We start from the raw sequence: 22,498 nt of genomic DNA, 5'->3' as shown, positions 1-22,498 counted from the left end.
TTCATTCTGCACTGCAAATACATACACTCTTTCTCCGTCCATCCCCCCTCCCGTCATTTGTTTCCTTGTGCGTGTACTCTGCATCTCTCTTTCTCGTTCTAATATCAAGTAATATGCCCCGGCACCGTGACTCACCTTTGCAAATGAACCAGCGGATTATAATTCCATTCGCGCGTAACGTCGAACAACCCATCCGAAAAAAAATAGGTGCAACACGAGGGCTTCCCAGGTGGTCACCCATCCGAGTACTACCCTCGCCCAAGCACACTTAACTGTGGAGTTCTGATGGGATCCGGAGCTTTAGTGCTGGTATGATCGCACCTGTTTAATTTCGCGCTGCAAATACATACACTCCTTCTCCTTTCTTCCCCCTCCCGTCAATTGTTTCCTTGTGCGTTCACACTTCACCTCTCATTCTCGTTCTAATATCGATTAAAATGCCCCTGCTTCTTGACTCACATTTGCGTATAAACCAGCGGACCCTAGTTCCAGACGCGCATAACGTCGAACGACCCGTCTGAAAAACAATTGGTGCGACACGAGGACTTCCCAAGAGGTCACCCATCTGAGTTCTAATCTCGCCCAAGCACACTTAACTGCGGAGTTCTGATTGGATCCGGTGCATTAGTGCTGGTATGATCGCAATTGTTTAATTTTGTGCTGCAAATACATAAACTCATTCCCCTTTCTTTCCCCTCCCGTCATTTGTTTCCTTGTGCGTGAGCACTGGACCTCCCGTTCTCGTTCTAATATCAAGTAAAATGCTACAGCGTAGTGACTCACATTTGCGAATAAACCTGAGGACCATAATACAAGTCGCGCATAACGTCGAAAGAATCATCTGCAAAAAAATGGGTGCAACACGAGGACTTCACAAAAAAATTGGTCAAATATAAGGACTTCGCAGGAGGTAACCCATGCTAGTACTACTCTCGCCCAAGCACCCTTACCTATGGAGTTCTGAAAGAATCCGTTGCATTAGTGCTGGTATGATCGCACCTGTTTCATTTCGCGCTGCAAATACATACACTCCTTCTCCTTTCTTCCCCCTCCTGTCATTTGTTTCCTTGTGCGTGCGCATTGCACCTCTCGTTCTCGTTCAAATATCAAGTCAAATACCACGGCGCCGTGACTCACATTTGCGAATAGATCTGCGGACCATAATTAAAGTTGCGCGTAACGTCGAACGGCACATCTGAAAAAAAGAAAATGGGTGCAACACGAGAACTTCCCAGGAGGTAACCCATCATTGTACTACTTTCGCCAAAGCACACTTAACTGCAGAGTTCTGATGGGATCCGGTGCATTTGTGCTGGTGTGACCGCACCTGTTTAATTTCGTGCCGAAAATACATACACTCCTTCTTCCCTCACCCCTCCCATCATTTGTTTCCTTGTGCGTTCACACTGCACCTCTCCTTCTCGTTCTAATATCGATTAAAATGCCCCTGATTCTTGACTCACATTTGCGTATAAACCGGACCATAGTTTCAGTCGCGCGTAACGTCGAACGACCCATCTGAAAAAAAATTGTTGCGATACGAGGACTTTCCAAGAGGTCACCCATCCGAGTATTACTCTCGCCCAAGCACACTTAACTGCAGAGTTTTGATGGGATCCAGTGCATTAGTGCGGGTATGATGCCACTTGTTTAATTTTGCGCTTCAAATACATACACTCTTTCTCTTTTCTTCCTCCTATCGTCATTTGTTTCCTTGTGCGTGCGCACTGCACCTCCCGTACTCCTTCTAATATCAAGTAAAATGCCACGGCGCCGTGACTCACATTTGCAAATAAACCTGCGGACCATAAATCAAGTCGCCCGTAACGTCGAAAGAATCATCTGCAAAAAGGTGGGTGCAACACGAGGATCTCCCAAGAAAATGGGTGAAATATAAGGACTTCGCAGGAGGTCACCCATCTGAGTACTTTTCTCGCTCAAGCACCCTTAACTGCGGAATTCTGATAGAATCCGTTACATTAGTGCTGGTATGATCCCTCATGTTTCATTAGTGCTGGTATGATCCCTAATATCGATTAAAATGCCCCTGCTTCTTGACTCACATTTGCGTATAAACCAGCGGACCCTAGTTCCAAACGCGCGTAACATCGAACGACCCGTCTGAAAAAAAATTGGTGCGACACGAGGACTTCCAAGGAGATCAACCATCCGAGTACTAATCTCGCCCAAGCACGCTTAACTGCAGAGTTCGGATGGGATCCGGGGCTTTAGTGCTGGTATGATCGCACCTGTTTAGTTTTGCGCTGCAAATACATAAACTCATTCCCCTTTCTTCCCCCACCCGTCATTTGTTTCCTTGTGCGTGCGCACAGCACCTCCCGTTCTCGTTCTAATATCAAGTAAAATGCTACAGCGCCGTGACTCACATTTGCGAATAAACCTGAGGACCATAATTCAAGTCGTGCGTAACGTCGAAAGAATCATCTGCAAAAAAAATGGGTGCAACACGAGGACTTCACAAGAAAATGGGTGAAATATAAGGACTTCGCAGGAGGTAACCCATGGTAGTACTACTCTCGCCCAAGCACCCTTACCTACGAAGTTCTGATAGAATCTGTTTCATTTGTACTGGTTTGATCGCACCTGTTTCATTTCGTGTTGAAAATACATACACTCCTTCTCCTTCCCTCCCCCTCCCATCAATTGTCTCCTTGTGCGTTCACACTGCACCTCTCCTTCTCGTTCTAAAATTGATTAAAATGCCCCTGCTTCTAGACTCACATTTGCGTATAAACCAGCGGACACGAGTTCCAGTCGCGCGTAACGTCGAACGACCCGTCTGAAAAAAAATTGTTGCGATACGAGGACTTCCCAGGAGGTCACCCATCCGAGTACTACCCTCGCCCAAGCACACTTACCTGCAGGGTTCTGATGGGATCCAGTGCATTAGCGCTTGTATGATCGCACACGTTTAATTTCGCGCTGCAAATACATAAACTCCTTCTCCTTTCTTCCCCCTCCCGTCATTTGTTTTCTTGTGCGTGCGCACTGTACCTCCCGTGCTCGTTCTAATATCAAGTAAAATGCTATGGTGCCGTGACTCACATTTGCGAATAAACCTGACAACCATAATTCAAGTCGTGCGTATCGTCGAATAAATCATCTGCAAAAAAATGGGTGCAACACGAGGACTTCCTAAGAAAATGGGTGAAATATAAGGACTTCGCAGGAGGTCACCCATCCTAGAGCTACTCTCGCCCAAGCACCATTAACTTGCGGAGTTCTGATAGAATCCGATGCATTGGTGCTGGTATGATTGATCATGTTTCATTCTGCGTTGCAAATACATACACTTTTTCACCCTCCACCCCCCCCCCCCCGTAATTTGTTTCCTTGTGCGTGCACTCTGCATCTCTCATTCTCGTTCTAATATCGATTAAAATGTCCATGCTTCTTGACTCACATTTGCATATAAATCAGTGGACCATAGTTCCAGTCGCGCGTAACGTCGAACGACCCGTCTGAAAAAAAAATTAGTGCGACACGAGAACTTCCCAAGAGGTCACCCATCCGAGTACTACTCTCGCCCAAGCACACTTAACTGCGGAGTTATGATGGGATCTGGTGCATTAGTGCTGGTATGATCGCACCTATTTAATTTCGCGCTGCAAATACATAAACTCCTTCTCCTTTCTTCCCCCTCCCATCATTTGTTTCCTTGTGCATGCGCACTGCACCAACCGTGCTCGTTCTAATATCAAGTAAAATGCTACGGTGCCGTGACTCACATTTGCGGATAAACCTAAAAACCATAATTCAAGTCGCGCATATCATCGAAAGAATCATCTGCAAAAAAATGGCTGCAACACGAGGACTTCCTAAGAAAATGGGTGAAATATAAGGACTTCGCAGGAGGTCACCCCTCCGAGTACTACTCTCGCCCAAGCACACTTAAATGCGGAGTTGTGATGGGATCCGGTGCATTAGTGCTGGTATGATCGCACCTGTTTAATTTCGCGTTGCAAATACATAAACTCCTTCTCCTTTCTTCCCCCTCCCGTCATTTGTTTCCTTGTGCGTGCGCACTGCACCTCTCGTTCTCGTTCAAATATCAGGTAAAATGCCACGGCCCCGTGACTCACATTTGCGAATAAATCTGCGGACCATAATTAAAGTCGCGCGTAACGTCGAACGGCACATCTGAAAAAAAGAAAATGGGTGCAACACGAGAACCTCCTAGGAGGTAACCCATCATTGTACTACTTTCGCCAAAGCACACTTAACTGCGGAGTTCAGATGGGATCCTGTGCATTTGTGCTGGTGTGACCGCACCTGTTTAATTTCGTGCTGAAAATACATACACTCCTTCTTCCCTCCCCCCCTCCCATCATTTGTTTCCTTGTGCATTCACACTGCACCTCTCCTTCTCGTTCTAATAGCGATTAAAATGCCCCTGATTCTTGACTCACATTTGCGTATAAACCAGCGGACCATAGTTCCAGTCGCGCGTAATGTCGAACGACCCATCTGAAAAAAAATTATTGCGATACGAGGACTTCCAAAGAGGTCACCCATCCGAGTACTACTCTCGCCCAAGAACACTTAACTGCAGAGTTCTGATGGGATCCAGTGCATTTGTGCTGGTATGATGCCACTTGTTTAATTTTGTGCTTCAAATACATACACTTCTTCTCTTTTCTTCCTCCTCCCGTCATTTGTTTCCTTGTGCATGCGCACTGCACCTCCCGTTCTCGTTCAAATATCAAGTAAAATGCCATGGCGCCGTGACTCACATTTGCGAATAAATCTGCGAACCATAATTAAAGTCGCGCGTAACGTCGAATGACACATCTGAAAAAAAGAAAATGGGTGCAACACGAGAACTTTCATGGAGGTAACCCATCATTGTACTACTTTCGCCAAAGCACACTTAACTGCGGAGTTCTGATGGGATCCGGTGCATTTGTGCTGGTGTGACCGCACCTGTTTAATTTCGTACTGAAAATACATACATTCCTTCTTCCCTCCCTGCCTCCCATCATTTGTTTCCTTGTGCGTTCACACTGCAACTCTCATTCTCGTCCTAATATCGGTTAAAATGCCCCTGATTCTTGACTCACATTTGCGTATAAACCAGCGGACCATAGTTCCAGTCGCGTGTAACGTCGAACGTCCCCTCTGAAAAAAAATTGTTACGATACGAGGACTTCCCAAGAGGTCACACATCCGAGTACTACTCTCACCCAAGCACACTTCACTGTGGAGTTCTGATGGGATCCGGTGCATCAGTGCTGGTATGATCGAACCTGTTTAATTTCGCGCTGCAAATACATAAACTCATTCCCCTTTCTTCCCCCTTCTGTCATTTATTTCCTTGTGCGTGGGCACTGCACCTCTCGTTCTCGTTCAAATATCAAGTAAAATGCCACGGCGCCGTGACTCACATTTGCAAATAAATCTACGGACCATAATTAAAGTCTCGCGTAACGTCGAACGGCACATCTGAAAAAAAAAAAATGGGTGCAACACGAGAACTTCCCATGAGGTAACCCATCATTGTACTACTTTCGCCAAAGCACACTTAACTGCGGAGTTCTGATGGGATCCGGTGCATTTGTGCTGGTGTGACCGCACCTGTTTAATTTCGTTCTGAAAATACATACACTCCTTCTTCCTTCCCCCCTCCCATCATTTGTTTCCTTGTGCGTTCACACTGCACCTCTCATTCTCGTTCTAATATCGATTAAAATGCCCCTAATTCTTGACTCACATTTGCGTATAAACCAGCGGACCATAGTTCCAGTCGCGCGTAATGTCGAACGACCCATCTGAAAAAAAATTGTCGCGATACAAGGACTTCCCAAGAGGTCACCCATCCGACTACTACTCTCGCCCAAGCACACTTAACTGCAGAATTCTGATGGGATCCAGTACATTAGTGCTGGTATGATGCCACTTGTTTAATTTTGCGCTTCAAATACATACACTTCTTCTCTTTTCTTCCTCCTCCCGTCATTTGTTTCCTTGTGCGTGCGCACTGCTCCTCCCGTTCTCGTTCAAATATCAAGTAAAATGCCACGGCGCCGTGACTCACATTTGCGAATAAATCTGCGGACCATAATTAAAGTCGCGCGTAACGTCGAACGACACATCTGAAAAAAAGAAAATGGGTGCAACACGAGAACTTTCCAGAAGGTAACCCATCATTGTACTACTTTCGCCAAAGCACACTTAACTATGGAGTTCTGAAGGGATCCGGTGCATTTGTGCTGGTGTGACCGCACCTGTTTAATTTCGTGCTGAAAATACATACACTCCTTCTTCCCTCCCCCCTCCCATCATTTGTTTCCTTGTGCGTTCACAGTGCACCTCTTTTTCTCGTTCTAATATCGATTAAAATGCCCCTTTTTCTTAACTCACATTTGCGTATAAACCAGCGGACCATAGTTCCAGTAGCACGTAACGTCGATCGACACATCTGAAAAAAAATTGTTGCGATACGAGGACTTCCCAAGAGGTCACGCATCCGAGTACTACTATCGCCCAAGCACACTTAACTGCAGAGTTCTGATGGGATCGAGTGCATTAGTGCTGGTATGATGCCACTTGTTTAATTTTGCGCTTTAAATACATAAACTCCTTCTCTTTTCTTCCTCCTCCCGTCATTTGTTTCCTTTTGCGTGCGCACTGCACCTCTCGTTCTCGTTCTAATATCAAGTAAAATGCCACAGCGCCGTGACTCACATTTGCGAATAAACCTGCGGACCATAAATCAAGTCGCGCGTAACGTCGAAAGAATCATCTGCAAAAAGATGGGTGCAACACGAGGAACTCCCAAGAAAATGGGTGAAATATAAGGACTTCGCAGGAGGTCACCCATTCGAGTACTTTTCTCGCCCAAGCACCCTTAACTGCGGAGTTCTGATAGAATCCGTTGCATTAGTGCTGGTATGATCCCTCATGTATCATTCTGCACTGCAAATACATACACTCTGTCTCCTTCCATCCCCCCTCCTGTCATTTGTTTTCTTGTGCGTGCACTCTGCATCTCTCTTTCTTGTTCTAATATCAAGTAATATGCCCCGGCAAGGTGACTCGCCTTTGCAAATGAACCAGCGGTTTATAATTCCATTCGCGCGTAACGTCGAACAACCCATCCGAAAATATATAGGTGCAACACGAGGGCTTCCCAGGTGGTCACCCATCCGAGTACTACTCTCGCCCAAGCATACTTAATTGCGGAGTTCTGATGGGATCCGGAGCTTTAGTGCTGGTATGATCGCACCTGTTTAATTTTGCGCTGCAAATACATACACTCCTTCTCCTTTCTTCCCCCTCCCGTCATTTCTTTCCTTGTGCGTTCACACTTCACCTCTCGTTCTCGTTCTAATATCGATTAAAATGCCCCTGCTTCTTGACTCACATTTGTGTATAAACCAGCGGACCCTAGTTCCAGACGCGCGTAACGTCGAACGACCCGTCTGAAATAGAATTGGTGCGACACGAGGATTTCACAAGAAAATGGGTGAAATTTATGGACTTCGCAGGAGGTAACCCATGCTAGTACTACTCTCGCTCAAGCACCCTTACCTACGGAGTTCTGATAGAATCCGTTGCATTAGTGCCGGTATGATTGCACCTGTTTCATTTCGTGCTGAAAATACATACACTCCTTCTCCTTCCCTCCCCCTCCCATCAATTGTAACTTGTGCGTTCACACTGCACCTCTCCTTCTCGTTCTAATATCGATTAAAATGCCCTACTTTTTGAGTCACATTTGCGTATAAACCAGCGGACCCTAGTTCCAGACGCGCGTAACGTCGAACGACCCGTCTGAAAAAAAATTGGTGCGACACGAGGATTTCACGAGAAAATGGGTGAAATATATGGACTTCGCAGGAGGTAACCCATGCTAGTACTACTCTCGCCCAAGCACCCTTACCTACGGAGTTCTGTTAGAATCCGTTGCATCAGTGCTGGTATGATCGCACCTGTTTCGTTTCCGGCTGCAAATACATACACTCCTTCTCCTTTCTTCCCCCTCCCGTCATTTGTTTCCTTGTGCGTGCGCACTGCACCTCTCGTGCTCGTTCTAATATCAAGTAAAATGCTACGGTGCCGTGACTCACATTTGTGAATAAACCTGAGGACCATAATTCAAGTCGCGCGTATCGTCGAAAGAATCATTTGCAAAAAAATGGGTGCAACACGAGGACTTCCTAAGAAAATGAGTGAAATATAAGGACTTCGCAGGAAGTCACCCATCCTAGTGCTACTCTCGCCCAAGCACCCTTAACTTGCGGAGTTCTGATAGAATCCGTTGTATTGGTGCTGGTATGATTGCTCATGTTTCATTCTGCGCTGCAAATACGTACACTTTTTCTCCCTCCATCCCCCCTCCCGTCATTTGTTTCCTTGTGCGTGCATTTTGCATCCATCTTTCTCGTTCTAATATCGATTAAAATGCCCCTGCTTCTTGACGCACATTTGCATATAAACCAGTGGACCCTAGTTGCAGTCGCGCGTAACGTCGAACGACCCGTCTGAAAAAATAATTAGTACAACACGAGGACTTCCCAAGAGGTCACCCATCCGAGTACTACTCTCGCCCAAGCACACTTAATTGCGGAGTTCTGATGGGATCCGGTGCATTAGTGCTAGTATGATCGCACCTGTTTAATTTCGCGATGCCAATACATAAACTCCTTCTCCTTTCTTCCCCCTCCCATCATTTGTTTCCTTGTGCGTGCGCACTGCACCTCTCGTTCTCGTTCAAATATCAAGTAAAATGCCACGGCGCCGTGACTCACATTTGCAAATAAATCTACGGACCATAATTAAAGTCGCGCATAACGTCGAACGGCACATCTGAAAAAAAAAAAATGGGTGCAACACGAGAACTTCCCAGGAGGTAACCCATCATTGTACTACTTTCGCCAAAGCACACTTAACTGCGGAGTTTTGATGGGATCCGGTGCATTTGTGCTGGTGTGACCGCACCTGTTTAATTTCTTGCTGAAAATACAAACACTCCTTCTTCCCTCCCCGCTCCCATCATTTGTTTCCGTGTGCGTTCACACTGCACCTCTCCTTCTCGTTCTAATATCGATTAAAATGCCCCTGATTCTTGACTCACATTTGCGTATAAACCAGCAGACCATAGTTCCAGTCGCGCGTAACGTCGAACGACCCATCTGAAAAAAAATTGTTGCGATATGAGGACTTCCCAAGAAGTCACCCATCCGAGTACTACTCTCGCCCAAGCACACTTAACTACAGAGTTCTGATGGGATCCAGTGCATTAGTGCTGGTATGATGCCACTTGTTTAATTTTGCGCTTCAAATACACACACTCCTTCTCTTTTCTTCCTCCTCCCGTCATTTGTTTCCTTGTGCGTGCGCACTGCACCTCCCGTACTCGTTCTAATATCAAGTAAAATGCCACGGCGCCGTGACTCACATTTGCGAATAAACCTGCGGACCATAAATCAAGTCGCGCGTAACGTCGAAAGAATCATCTACAAAAAGATGGGTGCAACACGAGGACCTCCCAAGAAAATGGGTAAAATATAAGGACTTCGCAGGAGGTCACCCATCCGAGTACTTTTCTCGCCCAAGCACCCTTAACTGTGGAGTTCTGATAGAATCCCTTGCATTAGTGCTGGTATGATCCGTCATGTTTCATTCTGCACTGCAAATACATACACTCTTTCTCCTTCCATCCCCCCTCCCGTCATTTGTTTCCTTGTGCGTGCACTCTGCATCTCTCTTTCTCATTCTAATATCAAGTAATATGCCCCGGCACCGTGACTCACCTTTGCAAATGAACCAGCGGTTTATAATTCCATTCGCGCGTAACGTCGAACAACCCATCCGAAAAAAAAATAGGTGCAACACGTGGGCTTCCCAGGTGGACACCCATCCGAGTACTACTCTCGCCCAAACACACTTAACTGCAGAGTTCTGATGGGATCCGGAGGTTTAGTGCTGGTATGATCGCACCTGTTTAATTTCGCGCTGTAAATACATACACTCCTACTCCTTTCTTCCCCCTCCCGTCATTTGTTTCCTTGTGCGTTCATACTTCACCTCTCATTCTCGTTCTAATATCGATTAAAATGCCCCTGCTTCTTGACTCACATTTGCGTATAAACCAGCAGACCCTAGTTCCAGACGCGCGTAACTTCGAACGACTCGTCTGAAAAAAAATTGGTGCGACACGAGGATTTCCCAGGAGGTCAACCATACGAGTACTAATCTCGCCCAAGCACACTTAACTGCGGAGTTCTAATGGGATCCAGGGCTTTAGTGCTGGTATGATCGCACCTGTTTAGTTTCGCGCTGCAAATACATACACTCCTTCTCCTTTCTTCCCCCTCCCGTCATTTGTTTCCTTGTGCGTTCACACTTCACCTCTCATTCTCGTTCTAATATCGATTAAAATGCCCCTGCTTCTTGACTCACATTTGTGTATAAACCAGCGGACCCTAGTTCCAAACCCGCGTAATGTCGAACGACCTGTCTGAAAAAAAATTGGTGCGACACGAGGACTTCACAAGAAAATGGATGAAATATAAGGACTTCACAGGAGGTAACCCATGCTAGTACTACTCTCGCCCAAGCACCCTTACCTATGGAGTTCTGATAGAATCCGTTGCATTAGAGCTGGTATGATCGCACTTGTTTCATTTCGTGCTTAAAATACATACACTCCTTCTCCATCCCTCCCCCTCCCATCAATTGTTTCCTTGTGCGTTCACACTGCACCTCTCCTTCTCGTTCTAATATCGATTAAAATGCCGCTGCTTCTTGGCTCACATTTGCGTATAAACCAGCGGACCCTAGTTCCAGTCGCGCGTAACGTTGAACGACCCGTCTAAAAAAAAATTGGTGCGACACGAGGACTTCCCAGGAGGTCACCCATCCGAGTACTACTCTCGCCCAAGTACACTTAACTGCGGAGGTCTGATGGGATCCGGTGCATTAGTGCTGGTATGATCGCACCCATTTAATTTTGCGCTGCAAATACATAAACTCCTTCTCCTTTCTTCCCCCTCCCGTCATTTGTTAAATTGTGCGTGCGCACTGCACCTCTCGTGCTCGTTTTAATATCAAGTAAAATACTACGGTGCCGTGACTCACATTTGCGAATAAACTTGAGGACCATAATTCAAGTCGCACGTATCGTAATCATCTGCAAAAAAATGGGTGCAACACGAGGACTTCTTAAGAAAATGGGTGAAATATAAGGACTTCGCAGGAGGTCACCCATCCTAGTGCTACTCTCGCCCAAGAACCATTAACTTGCGGAGTTCTGATAGAATCCGTTGCGTAGGTGCTGGTATGATTGCTCATGTTTCATTCTGCGCTGCAAATACATACACTTTTTCTCCCTCTATCCCCCCTCCCGTCATTTGTTTCCTTGTGCGTGCACTCTGCATCTCTCCTTCTCATTCTAACATCGATTAAAATGTCCCTGCTTCTTGACTCACATGTGCATATAAACCAGTGGACCCTAGTTCCAGTCACGCGTAACGTCGAACGACCCGTCTGAAAAAAAAAATTAGTGCGACACGAGGACTTCCCAGGAGGTCACCCATCCTAGTACTAATCTCGCCCAAGCACACATCATTGCGGAGTTCTGATGGGATCCGGTGCATTAGTGCTGGTATGATCGCACCTGTTTAATTTTGTGCTGCAAATACATAAACTCATTCCCCTTTCTTCCCTCTCCCGTCATTTCTTTCCTTGTGCGTGCGCACTGCACCTCCCGTTCTCGTTCTAATATCAAGTAAAATGCTACAGTGCCGTGACTCACATTTGCGAATAAACCTGAGGACCATAATTCAAGTCGCGCGTAACGTCGAAAGAATCATCTGCAAAAAAATGGGTGCAACACGAGGACTTCACAAGAAAATGGGTGAAATATAAGGACTTCGCAGGAGGTAACCCATGCTAGTACTACACTCGCCCAAGCACCCTTACCTACGGAGTTCTGATAGAATCCGATGCATTAATGCTGGTATGATCACACCTGTTTCATTTCGTGTTGAAAATATATACACTCTTTCTCCTTCCCTCCCCCTCCCGTCACTTATTTCCTTGTGCGTGCACTCTGCATCTCTCCTTCTTGTTCTAATATCGATTAAAATGCCCCTACTTCTTGATTCACATTTGCGTATAAACTAGTGGACCCTAGTTGCAGTCGCGCATAACGTCGAACGACCCGTCTGAAAAAAAAATTAGTGCGACACGAGGACTTCCCAGGAGGTCACCCATCCGAGTACTAATCTCGGCCAAGCACACTTCACTGCGGAGTTCTGATGGGATCCGGTGCATTAGTGCTGGTATGATCGTACCTATTTAATTTTGCGCTGCAAATACATAAACTCATTCCCCTTTCTTCCCCCTCCCGTCATTTGTTTCCTTGTGCGTGCGCACTGCACCTTCCGTTCTCATTCTAATATCAAGTAAAATGCTACAGCGCCGTGACTCACATTTGCGAATAAACATGAGGACCATAATTCAAGTCGTGCGTAACGTCGAAAGAATCATCTGCAAAAAAATGGGTGCGACACGAGGACTTATCAAGTGGTCACCCATCCGAGTACTACTCTCGCCCAAGCACACTTCACTGCGGAGTTATGATGGGATCTGTTGCATTAGTGCTGGTATGATCGCACCTGATTAATTTCGCGCTACAAATACATAAACTCCTTCTCCTTTCTTCCCCCTCCCGTCATTTGATTCCTTGTGCGTGCACTCTGCATCTCTCTTTCTCGTTCTAATATCAAGTAATATGCCCCGGCACCGTGACGCACCTTTGCAAATGAACCAGCGGTTGATAATTCCATTCGCGCGTAGCGTCGAACAACCCATCCGAAAAAAATAGATGCAACACGAGGGCTTCCCAAGTGGTCACCCATCCGAGTACTACTCTCGCCCAAGCACACCTAACTGCTGAGTTCTGATGGGATCCGGAGCTTTAGTGCTGGTATGATCGCACCTTTTTAATTTCGCGCGGCAAATACACAAACTCCTTCTCCTTTTTTCCCCCTCCTGTCATTTGTTTCCTTGTGCGTTCACACTTCACCTCTCATTCTCGTTCTAATATCGATTAAAATGCCCCTGCTTCTTGACTCACATTTGCGTATAAACAAGCGGATCCTAGTTCCAGGCGCGCGTAACATCGAACGACCCGTCTGAAAAAAAATTGGTGCGACACGAGGACTTCCCAGGAGGTCACCCATCCGAGTACTAATCTCGCCCAAGCACACTTCACTACGGAGTTCTGATGGGATCAAGTGCATTAGTGCTGGTATAATCGCACCTATTTAATTTCGCGCTGTAAATACATAAACTCATTCCCCTTTCTTCCCCCTCCCGTCATTCGTTTCCTTGTGCGTACGCACTGCACCTCCCGTTCTCGTTCTAATATCAAGTAAAATGTTACAGCGCCGTGACTCACATTACCGAATAAACCTGAGGACCATAATTCAAGTCGCGCGTAACGTCGAAAGAATCATCTGCAAAAAAATAGGTGCAACACGAGGACTTCACAAGAAAATGGGTGAAATATAAGGACTTCGCAGGAGGTAACCCATGCTAGTACTACTCTCGCCCAAGCACCCTTACCTACGGAGTTCTGATAGAATCCGTTGCATTGGTGCTGGTATGATCGCACCTGTTTCATTTCGTGCTGAAAATACATACACTCCTTCTCCTTCCCTCCCTCTCCCATCAATTGTTTCCTTGACCGTTCACACTGCACCTCTCCCTCTCGTTCTAATATCGATTAAAATGCCCCTGCTTCTTGACTCACATTTGTGTATAAACCAGCGGACCCTTGTTCCAGTCGCGCGTAAAGTCGAACGACCCGTCTGAAAAAAAATTAGAGCGACACGAGGACTTCCCAGGAGGTCACCCATCCGAGTACTACTCTCGCCCATGCACACTTAACTGCGGAGTTCTGATGGGATCCGGTGCATTAGTGCTGGTATGATCGCACCCCTTCAATTTTGCTCTGCAAATACATAAACTCCTTCTCCGTTCTTCCCCCTCCCGTCATTTGTTTCCTTGTGCGTGCGCACTGCACCTCTCGTTCTCGTTCAAATATCAAGTAAAATGCCACGGCGCCGTCACTCACATTTGCGAATAAATCTGCGGACCATAATTAAAGTCGCGCGTAACATCGATCGGCACATCTGAAAAAAAGAAAATGGGTGCAACACGAGAACTACCCAGGAGGTAACCCATCATTGTACTACTTTCGCCAAAGCACACTTAACTGCGGAGTTCTGATGGGATCCGGTGCATTCGTGCTGGTGTGACCGCACCTGTTTAATTTCGTGCTGAAAATACATACACTCTTTCTTCCCTCGCCCCCTCCCATCATTTGTTTCCTTGTGCGTTCACACTGCACCTCTCCTTCTCGTTCAAATATCGATTAAAATGCCCCTGATTCTTGACTCACATTTGCGTATAAACCAGCGGACCATAGTTCCAGTCGCGCGTAACATCGAACGACCCATCTGAAAAAAGATTGTTGCGATACGAAGACTTCCCAAGATGTCACCCATCCGAGTACTACTCTCGCTCAAGCACACTTAACTACAGAGTTCTGATGGGATCCAGTGCATTAATGCTGGTATGATGCCACTTGTTTAATTTTGCACTTCAAATACATACACTCCTTCTCTTTTCTTCCTCCTCCCGTCATTTCTTTCCTTGTGCGTGCGCACTGCACCTCCCGTACTCGTTCTAATATCAAGTAAAATGCCACTGCGCCGTGACTCACATTTGCGACTAAACCTGCATACCATAAATCAAGTCGCGCGTAACGTCGAAAGAATCATCTGCAAAAAGATGGGTGCAACACGAGGACCTCCCAAGAAAATGGGTGAAATATAAGGACTTCGCAGGAGGTCACCCATCTGAGTACTTTTCTCGCCCAAGCACCCTTAACTGCGGAGTTCTGATAGAATCCGTTGCATTAGTGCTGGTATGATCCGTCATGTTTCATTCTACACTGCAAATACGTACACTCATTCTCCTCCCATCCCTTTTCCCGTCATTTGTTTCCTTGTGCGTGCACTCTGCATCTCTCTTTCTCGTTCTAATATCAAGTAATATGCCCCAGCACCGTGACTCACCTTTGTAAATGAACCAGCGGTTTATAATTCCATTCGCGCGTAACGTCCAACAACACATCCAAGAAAAAAAAGGTGCAACACGAGGGCTTCCCAAGTGGTCACCCATCCGAGTACTACTCTCGCCCAAGCACACCTAACTGCGGAGTTCTGATGGGATCCGGGGCTTTAGTGCTGGTTTGATCGCACCTGTTTAATTTCGCGCTGCAAATACATACACTCCTTCTCCTTTCTTCCCCCTCCGTCATTTGTTTCCTTGTGCGTTCACACTTCATCTCTCCTTCTCGTTCTAATATCGATTTAAATGCCCCTACTTCTTGAGTCACATTTGCGTATAAACCAGCGGACCCTAGTTCCAGAGGCGCCTAGCGTCGAACGACCCGTCTGAAAAAAAATTGGTGCGACACGAGGACTTCCCAGGAGGTCACCCATCCGAGTACTAATCTCGCCCAAGCACACTTAAGTGCGGAGTTCTAATGGGATCCGGTGCATTAGTGCTGGTATGATCGCACCTATTTAATTTCGCGCTACAAATTCATAAACTCATTCCCCTTTCTTCCCCCTCCCGTCATTTGTTTCCTTGTGCGTGCGCACTGCACCTCCCGTTCTCGTTCTAATATCAAGTAAAATGCTACAGCGCCGTGACTCACATTTGCGAATAAACCTGAGGACCATAATTCAAGTCGCGCGTAACGTCGAAAGAATCACCTGCAAAAAAATGGGTGCAACACGAGGACTTCACAAGAAAATGGGTGAAATATAAGGACTTCGCAAGAGGTAACCCATGCTAGTACTACTCTCGCCCAAGCACCCTTACCTGTGGAGTTCTGATAGAATCCGTTGCATTAGTGCTGGTATAATCGCACCTGTTTCATTTCGTGCTGAAAATACATACACTCCTTCTCCTTCCTCCCCCTCCCATCAATTGTTTCCTTGTGCGTTCACACTGCACCTCTCCTTCTCGTTCTAATATCGATTAAAATGTCCCCGCTTCTTGACTGACATTTGCGTATAAACCAGCGGACCCTAGTTAAAGTCGCGCGTAACGTCGAACGACCCGTCTGAAAATAAATTTGTGCGACACGAGGGAAGTTCTGATGGGATCCGGTGCATTAGTGCTCGTATGATCGCACCCTTTTAATTCCGCGCTGCAAATACATAAACTCCTTTTTCTTTCTTCCCCTTCCCGTCATTTGTTTCCTTGTGCGTGCGCACTGCACATCCCGTGCTCGTTCTAATATCAAGTAAAATGCTACGTTGCCGTGACTCACATTTGCGAATAAACCTGAGGACCATAATTCAAGTCGCGCGTATCGTCGAAAGAATCATCTGCAAAAAAGTGGGTGCAACACGAGAATTTCCTAAGAAAATGGGTGAAATATAAGGACTTCGCAGGAGGTCACCCATCCTAGTGCTTCTCTCACCCAAGCACCCTTAACTTGCGGAGTTCTGATAGACTCCGTTGCATTGGTGCTGGTATGATTGCTCATGTTTCATTATGCGCTGCAAATACATACACTTTTTCTCCCTCCATTCCCCCTCCCGTCATTTGTTTCCTTGTGCGTGCACTCTGCATCTCTCATTCTCGTTCTAATATCGATTAAAATGCCCCGGCTTCTTGACTCACATTTGCGTATAAACCAGCGGACCCTAATTCCAGTCGCGCGTAACGTCGAACGACCCGTCTGAAAAAAAAAATTAGTGCGACACGAGAACTTCCCAGGAGGTCACGCATCCGAGTACTACTCTCGCCCAAGCACACTTAAATGCAGAGTTATGTTGGGATCCGGTGCATTAGTGCTGGTATGATCGCAGCTGTTTAATTTTGCGCTGCAAATACATAAACTCATTCCCCTTTCTTCCCCCTCCCGTCATTTGTTTCCTTGTGCGTGCGCACTGCACCTCCCGTTCTCGTTCTAATATCAAGTAAAATGCTACAGCGCCGTGACTCACATTTGCGAATAAACCTGAGGACCATAATTCAAGTCGCGCGTAACGTCGAAAGAATCATCTGCAAAAAAATGGGTGCAACACGAGGACTTCACAAGAAAATGGGTCAAATATAAGGACTTCGCAGGAGGTAACCCATGCTAGTACTACTATCGCCCAAGCACCCTTACCTACGGAGTTCTGATAGAATCCGTTGCATTAGTGCTGGTATGATCGCACCTGTTTCATTTCGTGCTGAAAATACATACACTCCTTCTCCTTTCCTCCCCCTTCCATCAATTGTTTCCTTGTGCGTTCACACTGCACCTCTCATTCTCGTTCTAATATCGATTAAAATGCCCCTGCTTCTTGACTCACATTTGTGTATAAACCAGCGGACCCTAGTTCCAGTCGCGCGTAGCGTCGAATGACCCGTCTGAAAAAAAATTGGTGCGATACGAGGACTTCCCAGGAGGTCACCCATCCGAGTACTACTCTCGCACAAGCACACTTGACTGCGGAGTTCTGATGGGATCCGGTGCATTAGTGCTGGTATGATCGCACCTGTTTAATTTTGCGCTGCAAATACATAAACTCCTTCTCCTTTCTTCCCCCTGCCGTCATTTGTTTCCTTGTGCGTGCGCACTGCACCTACCATGCTCGTTCTAATATCAAGTAAATTGCTACGGTGCCATGTCTCACATTTGCGAATAAACCTGAGGACCATAATTCAAGTCGTGCGTATCGTCGAAAGAATCATCTGCAAAAAAATGGGTGCAACACGAGGACTTCCTAAGAAAATGGGTGAAATATAAGGACTTCGCAGGAGGTCACCCATCCTAGTGCTACTCTCGCCCAAGCACCCTTAACTTGCAGAGTTCTGATTGAATCCGTTGCATTGGTGCTGGGATGATTGCTCATGTTTCATTTTGCGCTGCAAATACATACACTTTTTCTCCCTCCATCCCCCCTCCCGTCATTTGTTTCCTTGTGTGTGCACTCTGCATCTCTCCTTCTCGTTCTAATATCGATTAAAATTCCCCTGCTTCTTGACTCACATTTGCGTATAAACCAGTGGACTCTAGTTCCAGTCGCGCGTAACGTCGAACGACCCGTCTGAAAAAAAAATTAGTGCAACACAAGGAATTCCCAGGAGGTCACCCATCCGAGTACTACTCTCGCCCAAGCACACTTAAGTGTGGAGATCTGATGGGATCCGGTACATTAGTGCTCATATGATCACACCTGTTTAATTTTGCGCTCCAAATACATAAACTCCTTCTCCTTTTTTCCCCCTCCCGTCATTTGTTTCCTTGTGCGTTCACACTTCACCTCTCATTCTCGTTCTAATATCGATTAAAATGCCCCTGCTTCTTGACTCATATTTGCGTATAAACCAGCGGACCCTAGTTCCAGATGCGCGTAACGTCGAACGACCCGTCTGAAAAAAAATTGGTGCGACACGAGGACTTCCCAGGAGGTCACCCATCCGAGTGCTAATCTCGCCCAAGCACACTTCACTGCGGAGTTCTGATGGGATCCGGTGCATTAATGCTGGTATGATCGCAACTGTTTAATTTTGCGCTACAAATACATAAACTCATTCCCCTTTCTTCCCCCTCCCGTCATTTGTTTTTTTGTGCGTGCGCACTGCACCTCTCGTTCTCGTTCAAATATCAAGTAAAATGCCACAGCGCCGTGACTCACATTTTTGTGCGCGCGTAACGTCGAACGGCACATCTGTTTAATTTCGCACTGCAAATACATAAACTCATTCCCCTTTCTTCCCCCTCCCGTCATTTGTTTCCTTGTGCGTGCACACTGCACCTCCCGTTCTCGTTCTAATATCAAGTAAAATGCTACAGCGCCGTGAATCACATTTGCGAATAAACCTGAGGACCATAATTCAAGTCGCGCGTAATGTCGAAAGAATCATCTGCAAAAAAGTGGGTGCAACACGAGGACTTCACAAGAAAATGGGTGAAATATAAGGACTTGGCAGGAGGTAACCCATGCTAGTAGTACTCTCGCCCAAGCACCCTTACCTACGGAGTTCTGATAGAATCCGTTGAATTAGTGCTGGTATGATCGCACCTGTTTCATTTCGTGCTGAAAATACATACACTCCTTCTCCTTCTCTCCCCCTCCCATAAATTGTTTCCTTGTGCGTTCACACTGCACCTCTCCTTCTCGTTCTAATATCGATTAAAATGCCCCTGCTTCTTAACTAACATTTGCGTATAAACCAGCGGACCCTAGTTCCAGTCGCGCGTAATGTCGAACGACCCGTCTGAAAAAAAATTTGTGCGACACGAGGACTTCCCAGGAGGTCACCCATCCGAGTACTACTCTCGCCCAAGCACACTTAACTGCGGAGGTGCGATCATACCAGCACTAATGCACCGGATCCCATCAGAACTCCGCAGTGAATTGTGCTTAGGCGAGATTAGCACTCGGATGGGTGACCTCTTGGGAAGTCCTCGTGTCGCACTAATTTTTTTTCAGACGGGTCGTTCGACGGTACGCGTGTCTGGAACTAGGGTCCGCTGGTTTATAAGCAAATGTGAGTCAAGAAGTAGGGGCATTTTAATCGATATTAGAACGAGAATGAGAGGTGAAGTGTGAACGCACAAGGAAACAAATGACGGGAGGGGGAAGAAAGGAGAAGGAGTGTATGCATTTGCAGCGCGAAATTAAACAGGTGCCATCATACCAGCACTAATGCAACGGATTCTATCAGAACTCCGTAGGTAAGGGTGCTTGGGCGAGAGTAGTACTAGCATGGGTTACCTCCTGCGAAGTCCTTATATTTCACCCATTTTCTTGTGAAGTCCTCGTGTTGCACCCATTTTTTTGCAGATGATTCTTTCGACGTTACGCGCGACTTGATTTATGGTCTGCAGGTTTATTCTCAAATGTGAGTCACGGCGCCGTGGCATTTTATTTGATATTAGAACGAGTACGGGAGGTGCAGTGCGCACGCACAAGGAAATAAATGACGGGAGGAGGAAGAAAAGATTAGGAGTGTATGTATTTGAAGCGTAAAATTAAATAAGTGGCATCATACCAGCACTAATGCACTGGATCCCATCAGAACTCTGCAGTTAAGTGTGCTTGGGCGAAAGTAGTACTCGGATGGGTGACCTCTTGAGAAGTCCCCGTATCGCAACAATTTTTTTTCAAATGGAAGGAGAAAGAATGTATGTATTTGCAGTACAGAATGAAACATGAGGGATCATACCAGCACTAATGCAACGGATTCTATCAGAACTCCGCAGTTAAGGGTGCTTGGGCGAGAAAAGTACTCGGATGGGTGACCTCCTGCGAAGTCCTTATATTTCACCCAATTTCTTGGGAGGTCCTCGTGTTGCACCCATTTTTCTGCAGATGATTCTTTCGACGTTACGCGCGACTTGATTTATGGTCCGCAGGTTTATTCGCAAATGTGAGTCACGGCGCCGTGGCATTTTATTTGATATTAGAACGAGTACGGGAGGTGCAGTGCGCACGCACAAGGAAATAAATGACGGGAGGAGGAAGAAAAGATTAGGAGTGTATGTATTTGAAGCGCAAAATTAAACAAGTGGCATCATACCAGCACTAATGCACTGGATCCCATTAGAACTCTGCAGTTAAGTGTGCTTGGGCGAAAGTAGTACTCGGATGGGTGACCTCTTGAGAAGTCCCCGTATCGCAACAATTTTTTTTCAGATAGGTCGTTCGACATTATGCGCGACAGGAACTATCGTTCGCTGGTTTATACGCAAATGTGAGTCAAGAATCAGGGGCATTTTAATCGATATTAGAACGAGAAGGAGCGGTGCGGTGTGAACGCACAAGGAAACAAATGATGGGAGGGGGGGAGGGAAGAAGGAGTGTATGTATTTTCAGCATGAAATTAAACAGGTGCGGTCACACCAGCACAAATCCATCGGATCCCGTCAGAACTCCGCAGTTAAGTGTGCTTTGGCGAAAGTAGTACAATGATGGGTTACCTCCTCGGAAGTTCTCGTATTGCACCCATTTTCTTTTTTTTAGATGTGCAGTTCGACGTTACGCGCGACTTTAATTATGGTCCGCAGATTTATTCGCAAATGTGAGTCACGGCACCGTGGCATTTTACTTGATATTTGAACGAGAACGAGAGGTGCAGTGCGCACGCACAAGGAAAGAAATGACGGGAGGGGGAAGAAAGGAGAAGGAGTTTATGTATTTGTAGCGTTGAATTAAACGGGTGCGATCATACCAGCCCTAATGCACCGGATCCTATCAGAACTCCGCAGATAAGTGTGCTTGGGCGAGAGTAGTACTCGGATGGGTGACCTCCTGGGAAGTCCTCGTGTCGCACCAATTTTTTTTCAGACGGGTCGTTCAACGTTACGCGCGACTGGAACTAGGGTCCGCTGGTTTATACGCAAATGTGGGTCAAGAAGCAGTGGCATTTTAATCGATATTAGAACGAGAAGGAGAGATGCAGAGTGCACATACAAGGAAACAAATGACGGGAGGGGGGATGGATGGAGAAAAAGTGTATGTATTTGCAGCGCATAATGAAACATGAGCAATCATACCAGCACCAATGCAACGGATTCTATCAGAACTCCGCAAGTTAAGGGTGCTTGGGCGAGAGTAGCACTAGGATGGGTGACCTCCTGCGAAGTCCTTATATTTCACCAATTTTCTTAGGAAGTCCTCGTGTTGCACCCATTTTTTTGCAGATGATTGTTTCGACAATACGCGCGACTTGAATTATGGTCCTCAGGTTTATTCGCAAATGTGAGTCACGGCACCGTAACATTTTACTTGATATTAGAACGAGCACGGAAGGTGCCGTGGCATTTTACATGATATTAGAACGAGAAAGGGAGGTGAAGTGCGCACGCACAAGGAAACAAATGACGGGAGGGGGAAGAAAGGGGAATGAGTTTATGTATTTGCAGCGCGAAATTAAACAGGTGCGATCATACCAGCACTAATGCACCGGATCCCATCAGAACTCCGCAGTTATGTGTGCTTGGGCGAGATTAGTACTCGTATGGGTGACCTCCTGGGAAGAACTCGTGTCGCACCAATTTTTTTTCAGATGGGTCGTTCGACGTTACGCACGTCTGGAACTAGGGTCCGCTGGTTTATACACAAATGTGAGTCAAGAAGCAGGGGCATTTTAATCGATATTAGAACGAAAATGAGAGGTGAAGTGTGAACGCACAAGGAAACAAATGACGGGAGGGGGAAGAAAGGAGAAAGAGTGTATGTATTTGCAGCGTGAAATTAAACAGGTGCGATCATACCAGCACTAAAGCTCCATATCCCATCAGAACTCCGCAGTTAAGTGTGCTTGGGCGGGAGTAGTACTCGAATGGGTGACCACTTGGGAAGCCCTCGTGTTGCACCAATTTTTTTTCGGATGGGTTGTTCGACGTTACGCGCGAATGGAATTATAAACTGCTGGTTCATTT

General features: G+C 46.4%; 6 non-coding genes and 34 pseudogenes across 6 annotated transcripts; 7 read left to right on the top strand and 33 right to left on the bottom strand.

Annotated features, from left to right (window-relative positions):
- Positions 1-204: 204 nt before the first annotated feature.
- Positions 205-323, bottom strand: LOC148247874 (5S ribosomal RNA). The gene has a single exon (XR_015815808.1). It is a non-coding gene; the product is annotated as a 5S ribosomal RNA (ribosomal RNA).
- Positions 324-528: 205 nt separating this feature from the next.
- On the bottom strand, positions 529-647 carry LOC148247873 (5S ribosomal RNA; annotated as a pseudogene).
- Positions 648-1,210: 563 nt separating this feature from the next.
- Positions 1,211-1,329, bottom strand: LOC148247872 (5S ribosomal RNA; annotated as a pseudogene).
- An 803-nt stretch (positions 1,330-2,132) lies between these two features.
- On the bottom strand, positions 2,133-2,251 carry LOC148247871 (5S ribosomal RNA; annotated as a pseudogene).
- A 560-nt stretch (positions 2,252-2,811) lies between these two features.
- LOC148247870 (5S ribosomal RNA) lies at positions 2,812-2,929 on the bottom strand (annotated as a pseudogene).
- A 565-nt stretch (positions 2,930-3,494) lies between these two features.
- Positions 3,495-3,613, bottom strand: LOC148247869 (5S ribosomal RNA; annotated as a pseudogene).
- A 563-nt stretch (positions 3,614-4,176) lies between these two features.
- On the bottom strand, positions 4,177-4,295 carry LOC148247868 (5S ribosomal RNA; annotated as a pseudogene).
- A 204-nt stretch (positions 4,296-4,499) lies between these two features.
- LOC148247867 (5S ribosomal RNA) lies at positions 4,500-4,617 on the bottom strand (annotated as a pseudogene).
- Positions 4,618-4,827: 210 nt separating this feature from the next.
- LOC148247866 (5S ribosomal RNA) lies at positions 4,828-4,946 on the bottom strand (annotated as a pseudogene).
- A 204-nt stretch (positions 4,947-5,150) lies between these two features.
- On the bottom strand, positions 5,151-5,269 carry LOC148247865 (5S ribosomal RNA; annotated as a pseudogene).
- A 209-nt stretch (positions 5,270-5,478) lies between these two features.
- Positions 5,479-5,597, bottom strand: LOC148247864 (5S ribosomal RNA; annotated as a pseudogene).
- A 531-nt stretch (positions 5,598-6,128) lies between these two features.
- Positions 6,129-6,247, bottom strand: LOC148247863 (5S ribosomal RNA; annotated as a pseudogene).
- Positions 6,248-7,129: 882 nt separating this feature from the next.
- On the bottom strand, positions 7,130-7,248 carry LOC148247862 (5S ribosomal RNA; annotated as a pseudogene).
- A 1,268-nt stretch (positions 7,249-8,516) lies between these two features.
- Positions 8,517-8,635, bottom strand: LOC148247861 (5S ribosomal RNA; annotated as a pseudogene).
- Positions 8,636-8,844: 209 nt separating this feature from the next.
- Positions 8,845-8,963, bottom strand: LOC148247860 (5S ribosomal RNA; annotated as a pseudogene).
- A 203-nt stretch (positions 8,964-9,166) lies between these two features.
- On the bottom strand, positions 9,167-9,284 carry LOC148247859 (5S ribosomal RNA; annotated as a pseudogene).
- Positions 9,285-9,846: 562 nt separating this feature from the next.
- Positions 9,847-9,965, bottom strand: LOC148247858 (5S ribosomal RNA). Its single transcript, XR_015815171.1, has one exon. It is a non-coding gene; the product is annotated as a 5S ribosomal RNA (ribosomal RNA).
- Positions 9,966-10,170: 205 nt separating this feature from the next.
- LOC148247857 (5S ribosomal RNA) lies at positions 10,171-10,289 on the bottom strand (annotated as a pseudogene).
- Positions 10,290-10,848: 559 nt separating this feature from the next.
- Positions 10,849-10,967, bottom strand: LOC148247856 (5S ribosomal RNA). Its single transcript, XR_015815179.1, has one exon. It is a non-coding gene; the product is annotated as a 5S ribosomal RNA (ribosomal RNA).
- Positions 10,968-11,524: 557 nt separating this feature from the next.
- LOC148247855 (5S ribosomal RNA) lies at positions 11,525-11,643 on the bottom strand (annotated as a pseudogene).
- Positions 11,644-12,203: 560 nt separating this feature from the next.
- LOC148247854 (5S ribosomal RNA) lies at positions 12,204-12,322 on the bottom strand (annotated as a pseudogene).
- Positions 12,323-12,527: 205 nt separating this feature from the next.
- On the bottom strand, positions 12,528-12,646 carry LOC148247853 (5S ribosomal RNA; annotated as a pseudogene).
- A 204-nt stretch (positions 12,647-12,850) lies between these two features.
- On the bottom strand, positions 12,851-12,969 carry LOC148247852 (5S ribosomal RNA; annotated as a pseudogene).
- Positions 12,970-13,174: 205 nt separating this feature from the next.
- On the bottom strand, positions 13,175-13,293 carry LOC148247851 (5S ribosomal RNA; annotated as a pseudogene).
- A 235-nt stretch (positions 13,294-13,528) lies between these two features.
- LOC148247850 (5S ribosomal RNA) lies at positions 13,529-13,647 on the bottom strand (annotated as a pseudogene).
- A 205-nt stretch (positions 13,648-13,852) lies between these two features.
- On the bottom strand, positions 13,853-13,971 carry LOC148247849 (5S ribosomal RNA). Its single transcript, XR_015814852.1, has one exon. It is a non-coding gene; the product is annotated as a 5S ribosomal RNA (ribosomal RNA).
- Positions 13,972-14,180: 209 nt separating this feature from the next.
- LOC148247848 (5S ribosomal RNA) lies at positions 14,181-14,299 on the bottom strand (annotated as a pseudogene).
- An 883-nt stretch (positions 14,300-15,182) lies between these two features.
- Positions 15,183-15,301, bottom strand: LOC148247847 (5S ribosomal RNA; annotated as a pseudogene).
- Positions 15,302-15,505: 204 nt separating this feature from the next.
- LOC148247846 (5S ribosomal RNA) lies at positions 15,506-15,624 on the bottom strand. The gene has a single exon (XR_015815302.1). It is a non-coding gene; the product is annotated as a 5S ribosomal RNA (ribosomal RNA).
- Positions 15,625-16,808: 1,184 nt separating this feature from the next.
- On the bottom strand, positions 16,809-16,927 carry LOC148247845 (5S ribosomal RNA; annotated as a pseudogene).
- Positions 16,928-17,486: 559 nt separating this feature from the next.
- On the bottom strand, positions 17,487-17,605 carry LOC148247844 (5S ribosomal RNA). Its single transcript, XR_015815451.1, has one exon. It is a non-coding gene; the product is annotated as a 5S ribosomal RNA (ribosomal RNA).
- Positions 17,606-18,167: 562 nt separating this feature from the next.
- LOC148247843 (5S ribosomal RNA) lies at positions 18,168-18,286 on the bottom strand (annotated as a pseudogene).
- Positions 18,287-18,491: 205 nt separating this feature from the next.
- Positions 18,492-18,610, bottom strand: LOC148247842 (5S ribosomal RNA; annotated as a pseudogene).
- An 804-nt stretch (positions 18,611-19,414) lies between these two features.
- Positions 19,415-19,533, top strand: LOC148247841 (5S ribosomal RNA; annotated as a pseudogene).
- A 560-nt stretch (positions 19,534-20,093) lies between these two features.
- Positions 20,094-20,211, top strand: LOC148247840 (5S ribosomal RNA; annotated as a pseudogene).
- Positions 20,212-20,621: 410 nt separating this feature from the next.
- On the top strand, positions 20,622-20,739 carry LOC148247839 (5S ribosomal RNA; annotated as a pseudogene).
- A 204-nt stretch (positions 20,740-20,943) lies between these two features.
- On the top strand, positions 20,944-21,062 carry LOC148247838 (5S ribosomal RNA; annotated as a pseudogene).
- A 209-nt stretch (positions 21,063-21,271) lies between these two features.
- LOC148247837 (5S ribosomal RNA) lies at positions 21,272-21,390 on the top strand (annotated as a pseudogene).
- Positions 21,391-21,992: 602 nt separating this feature from the next.
- Positions 21,993-22,111, top strand: LOC148247836 (5S ribosomal RNA; annotated as a pseudogene).
- A 205-nt stretch (positions 22,112-22,316) lies between these two features.
- On the top strand, positions 22,317-22,435 carry LOC148247835 (5S ribosomal RNA; annotated as a pseudogene).
- The last annotated feature ends 63 nt before the right edge of the window (positions 22,436-22,498 follow it).

Source organism: Carica papaya, chromosome 8 (genome assembly GCF_054855325.1).
Source record: "Carica papaya isolate Zhongbai chromosome 8, ASM5485532v1, whole genome shotgun sequence".
NCBI classification, from domain to species: Eukaryota; Viridiplantae; Streptophyta; class Magnoliopsida; order Brassicales; family Caricaceae; genus Carica; species Carica papaya.
This window is presented reverse-complemented; position numbering and strand designations above follow the sequence as displayed.